This window comes from Numida meleagris, chromosome 20 (assembly GCF_002078875.1).
Source record: "Numida meleagris isolate 19003 breed g44 Domestic line chromosome 20, NumMel1.0, whole genome shotgun sequence".
NCBI classification, from domain to species: Eukaryota; Metazoa; Chordata; class Aves; order Galliformes; family Numididae; genus Numida; species Numida meleagris.
Window position 1 is genome coordinate 2727087 of NC_034428.1, and position 14879 is coordinate 2741965.

At 53.2% G+C, this 14879-nt stretch overlaps 2 long non-coding RNA genes across 22 annotated transcripts; one reads left to right on the forward strand and one right to left on the reverse strand.

Annotated features, from left to right (window-relative positions):
- On the forward strand, nt 1-10657 carry LOC110408532. Of its 21 annotated transcripts, none has more exons than XR_002444398.1 (9): nt 1-1765; nt 2033-5218; nt 5799-6033; nt 6188-6755; nt 6862-6974; nt 7048-7194; nt 7319-7447; nt 7554-7644; nt 8837-9410. It is a non-coding gene; the product is annotated as an uncharacterized LOC110408532 (long non-coding RNA). The 21 variants fall into 21 exon arrangements; XR_002444400.1 differs by having other exon boundaries at nt 2574-5218; XR_002444388.1 differs by adding an exon at nt 10285-10657 and having other exon boundaries at nt 2-5218; nt 8837-9615.
- Nucleotides 9978-12109, reverse strand: LOC110408534. Its single transcript, XR_002444401.1, has 3 exons — nt 11911-12109; nt 10656-10848; nt 9978-10105 (listed from the first exon to the last, which is right to left on the reverse strand). It is a non-coding gene; the product is annotated as an uncharacterized LOC110408534 (long non-coding RNA).

Genomic DNA, 14879 nt, shown 5'->3' on the forward strand with positions numbered 1-14879 from the left:
CTTTCAAGAGCTGTATATGATGACTTCCCAGTTCTTTGTTCTCACTTTTTAAAAAATAATTCTACTGATGTGCAGATGATCCCATCTCACCCACCCGGAGCCACTAAAGCAACAGCAGTTGGTAATTCCAACGGACCACATTGTTCTACCTGTCATGTTCCCTCGTTAGAGGGCTGGCTGAAATTCGGGCCACACCGTGCCACGTTGCCACCAGAGACAGGAGAGCCTGCCTGAAGCCACAGAGTCAGCGTGCAAAGATCTGGGGCAATAAACAAGCAAGGGAGCGAGCCACCTTGGCTCTGCAGGAATCGCGTCGCCAACCGGGAGAGCTGGGAGCAGACCCCATCTCCTGAGCTGTACCCGGGCGTGCCGAGTTGGACACCATGACCCTCATGGGTCCCTTCCACTTTTTGGGTTATTCTGTGATATAAAAGATCAGATTTCGGAGCGGAGCATTCTGCAGGGCCCCCTCCCACCTGGAAACATGGGCCGGGAATGCTGGGAACGAGGTGCGGCCAAGCGCTGCCCAGCATCATCCCATGAGAGCCACCAAACCGGCGGCCAGCAAGACAGTCTAATCCTACACCTTGGAGCATCTGTCCTCCTCGGGGAGATGGAAACGGAGCGTGGCCAGACAGGTTCCAGAGAAGGGGGAAACGCTCACTGGAAACAACACTTGGCTCCAACGACTGTGTCTGGAAGCTGTGGCCACGCGCCTCTCTGGGATGTGCAAACAGCCACGCGTGGGGTTGTAACACGGACGCATCCACCCGCACCGACAGCAAAAAGCAAGAATTGAGAGGAAGGAAAACCCCACGGAACTGCCCAGGTGGACGATGGGGCAGGTCTGGCAAGGGAAGAATTAGTCAGGAACACATTCAACACTGTTTAAAAAGGGGTTCTCCGTGTGCGTCTGCATTGAAGTGTGACTTCAAAGACGTACAGACGAAGGGTCCCCACCAGCAATGCCCTCCTTGACAAATGCACGCAAATCCTCCCGTGCACCTCGAGAAAAAACCTTCCCCCAGACCCCCCCGGTCACCAGCACGCCTCCCGGGGCTGTGTTTGTACAACACGGCCGCTTCCAAAGCAAACAGACACCATCAAACCGCAGCGGCTATTCCATATTGAGACGCATCAATAAAATGTGATTTATAGCATTGTCACGGGAACGTTTTGTCCTTATCGAGCTCAAGATAAGATAGGAGGCATTGAGAAAGGCTCGTTAAAGCGCAGTCTGGCAGTCGGCACATTAACGAACTTGCTTTTCAAAGCTTATTAGCAAAGAGGCAACCGGTGTAAAGGAACAGCTTGCAGGAGTGGGTGGGAGAGGGAAAGCGGTGCTCACACCACGGCTTCTACCTTCAAGAAGCCCACTTGTTTTGTGATCCTGAACTATTCCGGAGCTCCCGTGCGGATGAAGAGCTCGCTGGGCTCCTCCCGTCCCTATCTTTTTCTGGCTCAGAGTTTAATGGGAGTATCTCAGAAGCCGTTTGAGTTTTTCCTCCTCTAGGAGCGCCCTGCAGCCGCACTTGTTTGTCGAGGGGAGGTTTTCAGAGCAGAAAGCCCAGGCTTGAAGGCGGACCCAGTGATAGCGATAGGGAAGGCCTTGTGCAAAGAAGCAGCAAACCGTGCGGCGTCGGTAGCTCTGCAAGCTCTGCAAGGAGACTGCTTTGCGGCACGCAGCCTCACACCCCCCAGTGCACGAAATCTTCGGCCTCTGAGCCCCTCTGGCACCAGCAGAACGCTGAGTTACATCCTTCAGGTTCGGGACGTCCCCTTCTCGGTCACCTCGCTTTCATCCCTGTGCCCTCTGACTTCTGCCCCCCGCCCTTTTCCCCACCTCGATGAGCCGTCCTTATCGTCCTCTTCCTATTTTTGAGTGTGCGTTGAGATAAGGCAAACAGATAAGCGATCCCTCCCACAGAGATTTACTTGCATAATCTGAACGTTTACTCCAATTAGAGCACAAAAGGCCTCAGTCCCTCCATCCCCTTTAACTCCATTGCTAAGGTCAATATTTGCCTGGCAGCAGCTCCCACCACCCAGGCAGCGGGGACGGACACGGCAGACGCTGGGAAACAGATCGCTTTTCATCGTGCATTCATTCGAAAGCCGCCTGCAAATGGGAAAGCATTGCAGAAGTCATCACGAGAGAAAGGACAGCACGGGAGCGGTTGACTCAAGGGCACGGGGAATTCCCCCGCTTGAAAGGCCGAGGACCAAGGGCGGGCGTCTTCTAGGAAGGCACAGGATGGTGGCTATTTAGTTCCCAATGCCCTGAGCATGAGATGCATCCCAGGTCCCCAAATCCCCCCTTCCTGCGGCCGCGCGTCCTGCCCATCAGCCTCTCGTGTCTCTCTATTTCTCTGCTGAGGATAAAACGACCGTGGGAGAGACCGCCGCTGCCAGCAGAGCTTTTACAGACAGCTTGCCCAATAGGTGCTCCTACGGCCACAGCCGTCCCGACCGCTGGGTCAGAAGGAGGGTTCTCCATAAAGGAGAGAGAGGCTCGGCCTCCGAAGGCCCATTCTCCACTCTCCGTGGGCTTTGCAGGACCTCGGGCTTTGCAGGACCTTGGGCTCTCCGGTTGTCCCAGGACATCTCCCGCAGCCCGAGCGTGGTGAACGGCTGCTGACACCTGGTGGTGAGGCCCACGGGCCAGCCCGGCGCTGCAGAGGACGGAAGCACCTGTAGGGGCTCATATGGGCAACGTCTGCAGGGAGACGGGGTACAGAGAAATCCCGCTGCTCCGGGACGGGGGAAAGCATCCAGCAGCCAAAGCGCTGGGGGAAAAGGAAGCAGCTCCAGGCAGAGCATCTCTTGCGAGGCTTTAAAGTCCATTTGATGTCTGCTCGCAAACGGGAGGAATCATTATGAATGTATGTGAAGCGATTAGCAAACATCCACATCTATTAGGCATAAAGGAAAAAAAAAAAAATCCGGACCAAAATAGCTGTCAGAATGGCTCCCTTTGCTCCTTTATGCTATTTGAGCTCATCGTTTGCAGAAACTCAATCTCAGCTCTTTAAACGAGCATATGGTGGGGAAACAAGAGGGAAAGGCAAAACGTTTCTGCCCGGCTTTACGCGCAGAGCAGGCTTTGTGCGATCAGAGCGGGGAGGCTGCAGAACGTAAACACGGTAATTAAGGCACTCGTTCTAATTGCAGGCAGTTAATTGCGCTGTACGCTGCATAACTGAGCCACCCCGAGCGCCGCGAGCCGCACATCGTCGGAAATCCCTCGTGTGTTCTTTAGCCCGACTTCGGGGATCCTCCGTTCCCGCGTCGGCTTTTCGTCCTCGCTCAGCTCTTTGGTATCAGGATCGGGCCCCGCATCTTCATTTTCTTACACTAAAACGTATTTGCATGGGGTATACCCGCGGTTTCCAACCACGCCTTTGGACCTTGCCAAAATCCAGAAGCCTTCAAGCCAACGTTCAGCGTCAAGCCTGTCATCGCGACGGATCGCGAGCTCTTATTGCTCCGTCTCCCTCTCCATCAGAAATCAATCGAATGAACCGCGTGGTAGAATGAGGACACCATCTCCGCTGGAAAAAAATAAAGCCACCCCCATTATTTCACACCCCAAAGGACTCGCGGCGACGGGGCACCCCGTGGGGCCGCGTGGGTACCACTAGGGGTCACCCCCGTCCGCCGACGGTCCCGGTGCCGAAGCAGGGTCGCCTCCTGGGGCGGTGAGCATCTGGTGTACGGGTGTACTGGTGGTAGGGGACTGTTGGACTGGATGAGCTTAGGGGTCTTTTCCAACCTCGAGGATGGAATGATTCCACGATGGGAGGGCCGGGTCTGTCCCCGCGCGGCGTGCTGGCGGGGTGTGTTGGGATCACACGGCACGCACTGACGGAGGCGTGCAGCTGCCCGGCTGTGTTTTGAGAGGAGGAACCTCTGGCAGCTCATCCACGCTATCCCATCGCACCCTCCTCGTGGCCGTAGCGCTCTTTAGACACGCTGGAGGCCAGCTCCATCCATCAGGCTGCAGGTGGCACTGAGGTCTGACCGGAGGCCTTCTCCTCCCCTCCAGGCACCGCTCGGCCGCTGCGCAGCCGCGGGGCTGCTGGGTGCACGCAGCCTTCGACAAAGCCCCGTGTGAGCACGCAGCACAGGGCCAGCTTTGTCCTCCCGAACAGGCTCGCCTTTCTTCCCACCAAGAAACACTGCTGCGGGACTCCGCACCTCCCAGGGAAAGCAGGAGCTCCCAGGGAACAAGAAAAGCCCCGTTCTGTGCTGCGGAACAAAGGAAACACGGAGCAAAAAGCGGCCTCCGCTCCGCAGCGCACCCCAGCTCCTGCTCCAGCTGCTCTGCACCGGGGGAACACCAGCACCGAGCCCTCCCGGGTCCCGCAGGACTGCAAAGCGGCGCAGGAGCGAGGAGCCGGCACCGGTGCCGGACTGCAGGTTGTCAGCAGACCCCACCATCCCATAACGTTAGGGTTGCAGAGCCGCATCGGCAGGGTGGTCTTTCCTCCTGTGTGTTCCTGTCCAAGGGACGCTGCAGGCTGTAGCTAGACAAGGAACAAACGGATTGCATCATTCTGCCACGGTGAAAGGGGTGTTGTGGGTACAGCACCACGGAGCTGCTCCCATTGTCCAGCTCTCCTTGCTGCCCCACATCCAAGCCATCGGATGAATCCATGAGTCCGGAGGTGCCGGTTAGCACCCCTGCTTGACAGGACGCCTGAGAAGATAATTAGCGCCCGTTTGCTGCTTTCAGAGAGCAGATTCTGAGTGTCGCCACGTCTCCAAAGAGCAGGGTTACAGAGGGGCTCTGAGGATCTTTGACAGCCCACAGCGAGCAGAACGCGTGCAGGATCGGGGCAGCGCAGGGAGCCGAGCCGCCGAGCGAGAGCGACCGAGAACCCGGGCGCCTGCTAAGCGGGGGATGCGGGGTTTCACCCTTTGGATGCAATGGGAGAGTGCAAGCGCTCACACCGTGTGGAAGGGCAGAAATCTGCTTTGCGTCTTGAAATAGTGACGTGCTAAAAGTCCTGCCCGCAACCTGCACACCGAGGCTCTCGGGAACCCGGCACAGCATCGTACCGCTGCCGGGTTCCCCCGGCTCTTCGGGGCGCATTGCATGCACAGGGACATCATTGTCAGGGAGAGCCAAGCCTGATGGTTTTAGCACAGCTGTCAGGACCCAGGCCGGCCCTAACGAGGCCCCCAGGTGCCGCGGGGCTGGGCTGCCCCAGCACAGGTGTGCCTTGTTGGGAGCCCAGGGCAGGGCCTGCCCCGACGCCTCTTAAACCCCACCAGAGCCTGCTGGGAGTCACTGGGGGCTGCTGGGAGCTCCTGGGGCTCACTCCCTGCTTGCAGCAGCATGCTGCTGGGCTCCTGCTCTGCTGTCCCATTTTTTTGGGGGTGGTGCTGGGGTTCTGCTGGGCTTTTTTGGGTGCTGGTTTTTGCCGGGCTCCCCTGCTGTTGTGGAGCCAGCACGGGGATGGTGCTGCTGGGCTCTGCCCTTGCTTTCTTCTTTTTGGAGCTTTCTTCTTTTTAGAGGTGCCATGGGATTGCTGTTCCTGGGTGCCCTGCTTCTTACTCTTTGGAGCTGCTGGGTTCCCTCTGCTTTTCAGAGCCCATGTAGGTGCCTTTGTGAGGGGGACTGTTGGGAGTTTCCAGGAGCTGCAGCGATGAAGGTGAGCAGGTTTGGGCTGCACCCTTTAGCCTGATGCTGCTGGGGGTGAGAAGCATGGCAAGGGGCTGCTTCAAGAAAAGAGAATGCTGGAGCTATCTATTTAATCTTATTTGTTTTCTCTCCTTTTTGTCTCCTCTTGCAGGGTGAAGGCTGCAGCGAGGATCGGCCCAGACCGCTGAGCAGCTGTAGCAGCGATGGGACCACGGAGGGGAGCACGCTCCCTCATCCCCAAACCCTGGGGACCGTTGCACACTGGGGGTTCCCCTGCTCTTCCATTGGGGTCAATGCAGCGCTGCTGCCATGCTCCCCATCAGCTCTTTCTGGGGGTTGGCCCAGGGCTGCCGCCGAGCTCCCCGAGGCCGAGAGCAGCCCTGGGGGTGAGCAGGATGGGACCACGGTCCTCCCCAGCCCTATTGCTGCTGGGGGTGAGGAGCAGCACGAGGGTCAGTGAAGATCTCAGGCCCTGCCTTTGTGGTTGTGCTTTATCTCCCTCGATCTGCTTTTTTTTTTTTTCTTTGTCTGCTGTTGCAGTGAGGCGCTTTGCAGCAAGGATCAGCCCGAAGCCGTGAGCAGTTTCCTCAGCGCTGGGGCTGCCGAGGTGAGCGCTGGGGTGCGGGGGTGTGATTCTTTAATTTTTCACTTTCTTTTCCACAGACTTGTAGGGGTCGGAAGGGACCGCTAGAGATCATCGACTCCAACCCCCCTGCAAAGCAGGTGTCCAGATGGGTCTCGAATATCTCCAGAGAAGGGGACTGTGCCACCTCCATCTCCCTCCCATGAAGAAGCTCCTTTGCATATTGGTGCAGAACTTCCTACACTCCAGTTTATGGCTGTTTTTTTCCCCCCCCCTGTTGCTGTCCCTGCAGACCACTGAAAAGAGGTTGGCCGTGTCCCACCCTTAAGGCATCTATAAATGTGTATCAGATCCCGTCTCAGTTGTGTCTTCTCCAGGTTGAACAGACCTGGGTCCCCAAGCCTTTCCTCACAGAGAGCTGCTCCAGGCCCTGTATCATCTTTGCGGAGCTCTGCTGGACTCCTTTCCACGAGATTTTGGTCTGTTTTGTACCAAGCAGCCCAGAAGTGGATGCAGTACCTTCAGGTGAGGCCTGAGCAGAGCTGAGCGGAGGGGAGAGGATCCGCTCCCTTGACATGCTGGCCATGCTACTGTCTAATGCACCCCACTCATCTATCTTGTGCTTTTTCAGCTTTGTTATCAGGATGTTTTGGATGACAGTATGGCAAAACCCTGCTGGGTCAAGGTGGAAGACATCTCCTGCTCCCCCCCCATCTGTGCAGCTGGTGATGCCATTATAGAAAGGTATGAGGTTGACAGAGTAGGATTTCCCCATGGTGACTGTGTGCTGATTACTTATAACTTTCTTGTCTTCCAGTTGCTTGGAGATGGCAACCAGAGCAAGCCGTTCAGCCTTGTGGCCTGGGTGCGGGGTTCTCACCCCAGCAGCCCCTCAGAGGGGGTCTGTGGTGTTGGAGGGAGGATCCAGGTGCTGTGAAGCCATTGGGTGGCTCTGCAGAGCGAGGTGAGCGTGGTCTGCGCATCCCCAGCCCTCGGGACGGAGCAGCACAGCCCTGCCGTGCAGGAGCTCAGGGTGCCCGCACAGCTTCCTGCAGCGGGGCAGCCCTGAGTTGTTCTCTTTCCCCCAGGTCTATCTCCCGGAGGAAGGCTGCCAGCTCTTCCCTCATCCCCCTGCTGCGGAGATGGGGTGACAGAGCTGGGTTCCTAGAAGGCTGCTGAGGGTGTGCAGTGTCCAGGAGGAGCTGAGAGGTGTTATGGTGAGTGGTGTGTGATGGTGGCCCTCCTTTGGGTGGAGGGGAACCTGAACTTCCTCCCTTGGGTCCCAGCTGAGTGCTATATACTTATTCTTTTGTTTCCTTGCAGTCCTTGGAGGGAGCAGAGGCTTCTGCGGCCAGCGCAGGTCCCCCAGGGCAGCGGTCCACGTTTCCCAGGCTGCGGAGCAGCAGCATGACTGGTGAGTAGGTGCTTTCTTTTTTTTGGGTGCACTTGGTGTGTGTCAGTGTTAGTTGTTTCCACATTGGGTGCTTGGAGGCTTAAATTGGCAAGCGTGGTGTTGTTTTGTAAGGGAAGGAGTTGTGCTTGGGGCCCCTCCTGTTATTTGGGAGCTTTGGCCATGAAGTTAGTTAAGTTTGTTTTATTGTGACTGTCCTTGTTGTTTGATGGTGAAGAGGAGCACTTGTAAGGGTAGCAGGCAGAAAAGGCTGTTGTCTTGGTGTTGCTGGTTGTAATGTCCAGGGCTTTCTGTTTGGAGGCTGAGAGCAGAAGTGTTTTTGAAAGAGTGTGTTTTCTTTTGAGGGTTGTGTGTTGTCCCAGTTCTTTTTATGGAGGTGGTTGATGGGAGTTATTTTGTTAGTGTAAGATGTGTGTTTGAAAGTGGAGTATTATTGCTTGAGCTTGGTAGTGTTGCACAGATGCTGGGGGGGAAAAGAGAGAGGGGGGTGGTTTTTGGTTTTGTTTGGGTGCTGGAGGCCAGGGTTTGCACTATCTCAAAGAGATTATTTTTTTTGGGTGGGGGGTGGGTTCTGCTGTCTGTCATGGGGGGCCCCTTTGGGCCCTCCCCCTGGGGGGGAGGAGGGGGCCCCAGCTGTGGGGGGCCCCTGGGGGGGGTCAGCTCCCCCCAGGGGAGGAGTCTCCCCTGGGGGGCTGGGCTCAGGGGGACCCCCAGCTATAGGGGTCCCCCTGAGTGGGGGGGGTCAGCCCCTCCTGGAGGAGGGGACCCTGGGTGGGGGTCCTCCCCTCCTAAGGGGAGGGGTCTCCCCCTGGGGGGGTTTGAGGGGGACTCCCCCGGTGGGGGTTAGAGTCCCCTCTTAAAGGAGGGGTCTGAGGGAGTACCTTGGAGTTGAGGGGCTCCTGGGTGGTGGTGGCTGCTTTGTGATGGTGCTCTTAGTCCTGGGATGGAAGGTAGAAGCTGGGGCTCGGAGGAGTGGGGTTCTGCATGAGGAGAGAGTTAAGTTTGCTGCAAAGCGTAAGTAAAAGCCTTCTGAAAGGCACCTTGGTCTATGACTTAAGAGGTCAGCGAGCTGTGGGAATTGCTGCGTTAAGCTAGCAGGTTATAGCTGCTGACTTCTGCTGACAAACAACAAGCTATCTTTATTTGCTCATGTACTTAAACACTGCTAAACTTAAGTGCTTCCATGTTCTCACAGGGCTCCTGAGGTGGATACAAGGGTCTAAGCCTCTGCTGCTGCTCAGGGTGGCGTGGTTTCCCTTCCATCTGCAGAAAGACTGAGGTGGCAGCAGAAGTGGAAGACTTCAGAGAATGCGTGCGGGAGAATGCACTTGTGAATACCTGACATCTCTAAGCACCAGCGGTAGCTTACCAGCAGCTTGAGGCTTTCAGGTTCCCGGTAAAGCTGCTGCGTTCCAGGCACTGGGACTTGAAGTAATGCTCTTGAATGGGAAAGTTCTCTCTACTGTATAAAGAGAAACAAATCAGTAAATCGGTCCAGCAGAAAAATACAAAATACAAATGCTTCTAAATGTCCTTACCTTATCATAAGAGATGTGTTAGAAACTAGATGTATTCATCTATTTGTGCCTTTGTAAACAGCAAGTATAATTAACTATGACAAATGAAAACTAAGGTTCTGTGGCAGAACTGAAGTTTTTTGGGGGGAAAAAGCTGGGAGGTGATAAGATGCAACATCTTCATGGAAGAGGTCAAGCTAAATGTGTTCTCCTAGCTTTCATGTTAATAAACCTATGTATTCTTAAACTGTGCTCATGAGTGGAATTTCTGTTTAGTAACTTCCCTAATTTTATGAATGTCTGTGTACTCTTGTGCTGTACCTGAAATGTTGCAATGCTGTTTGCGAAATGTAATATTGCAATGTATGTTGGTGTTAATGCTATTCATGTAGTGTATTTCCTTCTCTTAGCAATACAGAGTTGCAGAACAGATTCATCTATGAGCAATGTAGGATAGGTGAGTACTTAAGAGAAGTTGTGCTTACTGATGATTTCTTGTTGTGGTCTTAACCTTTTGCTGTGTCTAATTCCTTTACTTTGAACCTATTTCTGATTAACTTTGTCTAACTTTTGTTATTCTCCCTTCAAAGAAGCAGGATTTAACTCCTCCTTTCACTGTGAATGTATCTGCCTTAGCTTGCTGTAACTGCTAGTTAAGTGCCTGTGCCCTGGAGTGCTAATAAACTTTCTCCTAGGCCAGGTTGTAAGTAGCAAAGGTTTCTCAGTTCCTTGAAAATTCAAAAGTAAAAAGAACTTACCTTCTCAAGAGGGCAAACTATATTGATAAATATATTTCTGTTACTGAATATGAAGTTAACTGTTCACAAAAAAATTAAATGCTTTTCTTTAGCAGAAGGCAGCTCACGAAGTCTGACGGAGGGGGAGAAAAAAATCTGCTACTCACCCTCTTTGCTCTCTCAAAGCTGCTGTGCTTTAGGCACCCTTAACTGAAAGAAAGCAAGTAGCTGCATTGGAAAACATGTTCTGTTATGTAAAAGTCTGTATTGATATTAATGATAAATAATTATTAATGATAAGTAATATCAATAAACCTCTAAGAGAAAACAGTCTTAGATAATGACTGGACCACTGCCACCCTTGTGCTGTGTCTGTATGTTTCTTCCAGGAGAACACAAATAAAGAACAAGCTGCATGGGGCTTTAACTACTGCTGGAGCTGTAGGGTGCCCTGCAGGAGAGCGGGACCGGGTTGCTCTGAAGGGTCCCTTCCACTTCAAACGATTCTGATTCTACTCTACCCCTCTTTCCTCACTGGTACTTCAGCATTCCTTTGCTGTTACAACAGTACTCGGCTAGGTCAAGGAGAGCAGGGGCTCACAAACAGAGCGCATGGAAGATGCTCAAGCGTGCATGTCTGAAGTAGTTCCCATTTACCTCTTGCTCCCTGAGTTTTCAAGTGGTGCTTGAATTCTGTATTCGCATTGCACTTTCTAACACCGTGCAGCTAGAAAGTCCAGATCCCATGTCACACGCTTACCGTGTGGAGCCTGAGCACTCACAGCCCTCAGTGTGCTCTCCAGTGAGCCTGAAGGTCACGCTGCCTTTTTGTTCGAGCAGCTGGTGTAGGTCAGTGAGCAACGACTGAAGAAAGCCCTTCTCGCTGCAGCACGGTCCCTCTGCTTGCCTCGTTCAGCCTGGATCTTGTTCCCCGTGTGGCACGAGCTTGAACGCTGAGGCACAAGGGAAAGGATGTGAGAAAAGAGAGCTAAGACTGCACGCTGTGTTTCCCAACCCTGAGCTGCGGGCATCCATTACAATGCAAACGCCAGCTGCAAGACAACATTCACAGTGACAGACGTGTATACAGGCTGATGAAAGCCGCTGGAAACTTGCACCGAGGCCCCGCCGGCCTGATTTGGTGCTGTTTCTTATTTCCACGTTTCTTGCCCAACCTCAACCCTCATTGCAATGGGATGGTAAAATGATAACGATTAACTGATAGCAACAGCAACAAACTTATTGTTATGAGCAGGGCTCGGCTGCTGCCTGTTGCGAGATAACAAAACCTCTCCCCCGTTATGAAAGTGGTGCTGCAATCGTTCTCTAAGCAGACTGGAACATCAGCTTCCATTGGGAAAGTGCTGGTTTGGCTGGGAAAGCCCTATTTTTTAATTACTATCATTTTTTAAAACATAGTGCCTCTCACACACTGCGTTTAATTTATTCCGTTTGAAAAAAGGAAAAAAAAAAAAAAGCTGACGATCCAAATGTTGTCAGCAGTGAAATACCCTGTGTGCTTCAGAGCTCACCCTAATCTATCATGCAATTAACTTAGTTAGTTAGGATCTTTGCCATCCTCCTTGGAAATTGATGAAAAAGTAATTAACAACGGATGCTCACTTGCAGTTGCTAGAAGCTGCCAGAATGATTGACAGCCTGGAAAGAACGGAGGACTTGGGCTGGTGATTTGCTGGCGTCAAAAAAGACACGGGATGCTCCTTTCTACCCCGTGTGCAAACTCACTGCGTGGCTGGCAGAACCGCCAGCAGCACCCTCATCATCACAAACTCTAGAGAGGAAGAAAGGCGAGGCGGAAATCTCAACACGGTCAAGCCAATGCCCACAGGAGAGGAAAATTAATAACAGATTGTGGCAGATGCATCAGGACAGCACCTCCTGGCTACGGGAGGAATCCACAACCCCCAAAGCAGCCCTTGGGTTGGGTTTTTTTCTTTTTTTTTTTTTCCCCACCCTTTTTTGGAATTAGACAGCATTAAATTAACTACCCATACCTAGCCGCCTCGCCTTCATCCAATTTGAAGAGCTGGAATATTGATGGCTGAAGCGCTGACTGATAAAGCCGCTGGCACCGGGGAGCTGAGCTGTTTCCTGCCTGACCGAAATGAGATTCAGCAGTGAAAACGAAAAGCAAGCTCTCCCGTGATCGTATATTTACAAGAGGAAATTCTCCTCCATTAAGTCTCCCCACTCTTTTTTCCACTTCCCGTCTCCAAGACCGAGACCGTTCAACCTGGACACGGAATCTCACCCTTTGAGACTCAGACTTGTGCTTCTACCAGAAGCGTAAGACAATCGTTGGCACTCAGCTGACCGAATTTGGCGGGGAGTTTCTTAAGAAAATAACACCCTTATTTTCACTTGATAAAAGCAACCTTCCTAATTCCGTACACCGGAGAGGAAGTCGAAGCACAAAACGGCAACCTTTGAAGATTTGGGACCACCAAATAAAGCAGAAAAAAGGGTTACGCTCAGCAAGGCGCGCTTTCCTGCAGCTGGAAAGAAGCCCTGGGCCGTTTTGCTTGGGTGTAACTTTGTGCAGCCAGGCCCACGCCAATGCACCAAGACACCACCCAGCCGGTGGCAGAACCCAAGCCCACAGGAAGGCCCGGGGCAGCAATGCCTTTGGAAGGCGACTGACCTCACCCGGTGCCACGCGGCAGCTGGATGGAGTTCTCCAGACTTGCCAAGGCTCAGGTCAGCCCTTGGAAACTCAGGAGAAAGGCCAGCGCTATTTTACTGGTTTATCTATCTAAAAGACAACGACCCGAAGCCTAAAAACAACGCGAAGCCTCTCAGCTACCAACTTCAGAAACCTGATGAAGTTAACGTCACGTAAATAATACTGACAGACGCCTGCTGAGGGATCAGTGCTCGGTGACCTGTGACACCGGCCGCCGAAAGAAAGGAGCCCTGCTGGAGAGCAGGGCAAAATCAACGCCGAGATACAATTCAGCTCATTCCGAATCCCAGCGCGTAACGCCAGGCTCCATCTAGACAACTGTATCACGACAGCGACAGAACCCAAGCTAACTATGTGGCCTGAGCAAAAGCCTGTCCTCCCTTGCCTTCGCTGGTTCTTCTGTTAAGATACAGACCCTAAGATACAGACCCTAAGCTCCCATCAACCGTGCATCAGCTCCCAGCAGCTCCGAGCCAGCAGGATGGAAACCAGCACCGACTGAGGAACTGTTTACACACAGAGCTAATAAGAACTCGTGCCTCTTGGGTGGCTGTGTGACCGTGGGCCCGCTGCCACGCCATCAAGGCCACAGGGTTTTCTGAAGGAGAACTTCTTCAAATCCTGCTGACTTACTTAGAACAAGGACAACGGCAAAGCTACCGCACGACTGTTTGCATCTAACTGTGTAAACCTGCCCTTATCAGACAAGGTTGTGCTAAAAATAATTCTGCGGCGATAGGGGTCCCTAGGACTGAAGGATCGTCTGTCTCATCCGTAATTTCCTGTGCCGCCACGGCTGAGTTGTAGTGTGGTTCTGATATTAAAGGTCACAGCCCACCACCAAAATACGACTAACTGGCTTTTTCTTGTTGTTTTTCCTACCTTCTTTTCCCTTGTTTACCAGCCGTGATGTACGCTCGATTTTCACGCAGAAAGCAGGGGATGCTGATGGGGAGCACAAATCGTGTCTTCTCGGATGCGAGACGCGATGCAGCTCTCCCACGAGGGTAACAGCGGGCTAGAGAAAAGGAACAGAAAGCAGAACAGGTGAATGAGTCTCCCCAGATCTCTCTCTCGCTGATGCCGTGTTAGCCTACAGCAGCACCCTATCTGGCAGAAACAGAAAGTTAAGGACAACTCTTGGTAAAAAATCAAACCAACCCAAGCTACTGTCGCATCCCTGTAGGCACCGCCTCGCCACGGCACAGCCCCGCTATCCCGCTGAGCTCAGCCATTTGCAGCAGGCAGCGTTTCCACGCGCAGCTGCATCTCACCACCCTGCACCTACAAAGCTCAAGCAGGGGAGAGGAATCCTCGGGACTACACCCACCAGCTTTGACTAATGCCTAAATGAAGGCGGGTAGGGCTGAGATCGTTACGGTTGCACAAAGCAAATTCATGCAGCTTGCACCTATTGGCCACAGAGCAAAGTACCTAAGTGTGTCTGTATGCAACGTCATTCCTGTTTTGTTCTTTACGCATATGCCACCAGCCTGCTGAAGTGCCCATCACTGCTGTAACGCAATGGAAAGCGCAGCAAGGACAGCAGAGTAGCAAAGTCCCAGGCCGCAGCAAGCGAGGGCTTGCTCAAATGCAACAGCCGAGGGCTCAGAAACAAAGGAAAGAAGCTGCTTGCCTTCAGAAAGCCTTCGGTACACAGAGAACTCCAGCAAGATGCTCTCACCTCGACTGCCAGCCCTTAAATGAGGCCTGGGAAGGGGTGGATCCTGGCTCCACCCCTTCCTATCACTCAGGAACCACATTGCATGCACCTGAGCTCCCCTGGGCTGGCCCTGCCTTCCCACCAGGTGCTCCATCACTGCTTCAGGCCGTGACTGAGCATTTCTGCTACAGCTGGATCTCAGATTTTAACGAACCGCGAGGTTTTAGACTTACGATTTTAAGAAACCATCGTCATCGCCTTTCACCTGCGGTGTGCTCACCTCCAGACAGGGTCATGTGCGTAAGGGAGGCAGCTCCTCTCGGGTGTGCAAAATGCATCTCACATTGCTCCCTGTTGTTACGATGCATCTTCTTACCATCCTCCCCACTTCACCTGCTGCCAGCTTCATCTGAATTCGGCCAGGTGGCTAATGGCAAGGAGGAAAGGACACTCGGCACCTCCTCCTCCCAAAACCTGCTGTATTTTGGGCTTGCCGGCGGTCAGAGTCCATTTAACTGACAAAACCACTTTGAAGTCTTCTTCCACCGGGATCATTTTCCAGGTCGGTTTCTCCTTGGATGTTACGCTGTCACCTTGGCTTTGACAACGGAGCTTTG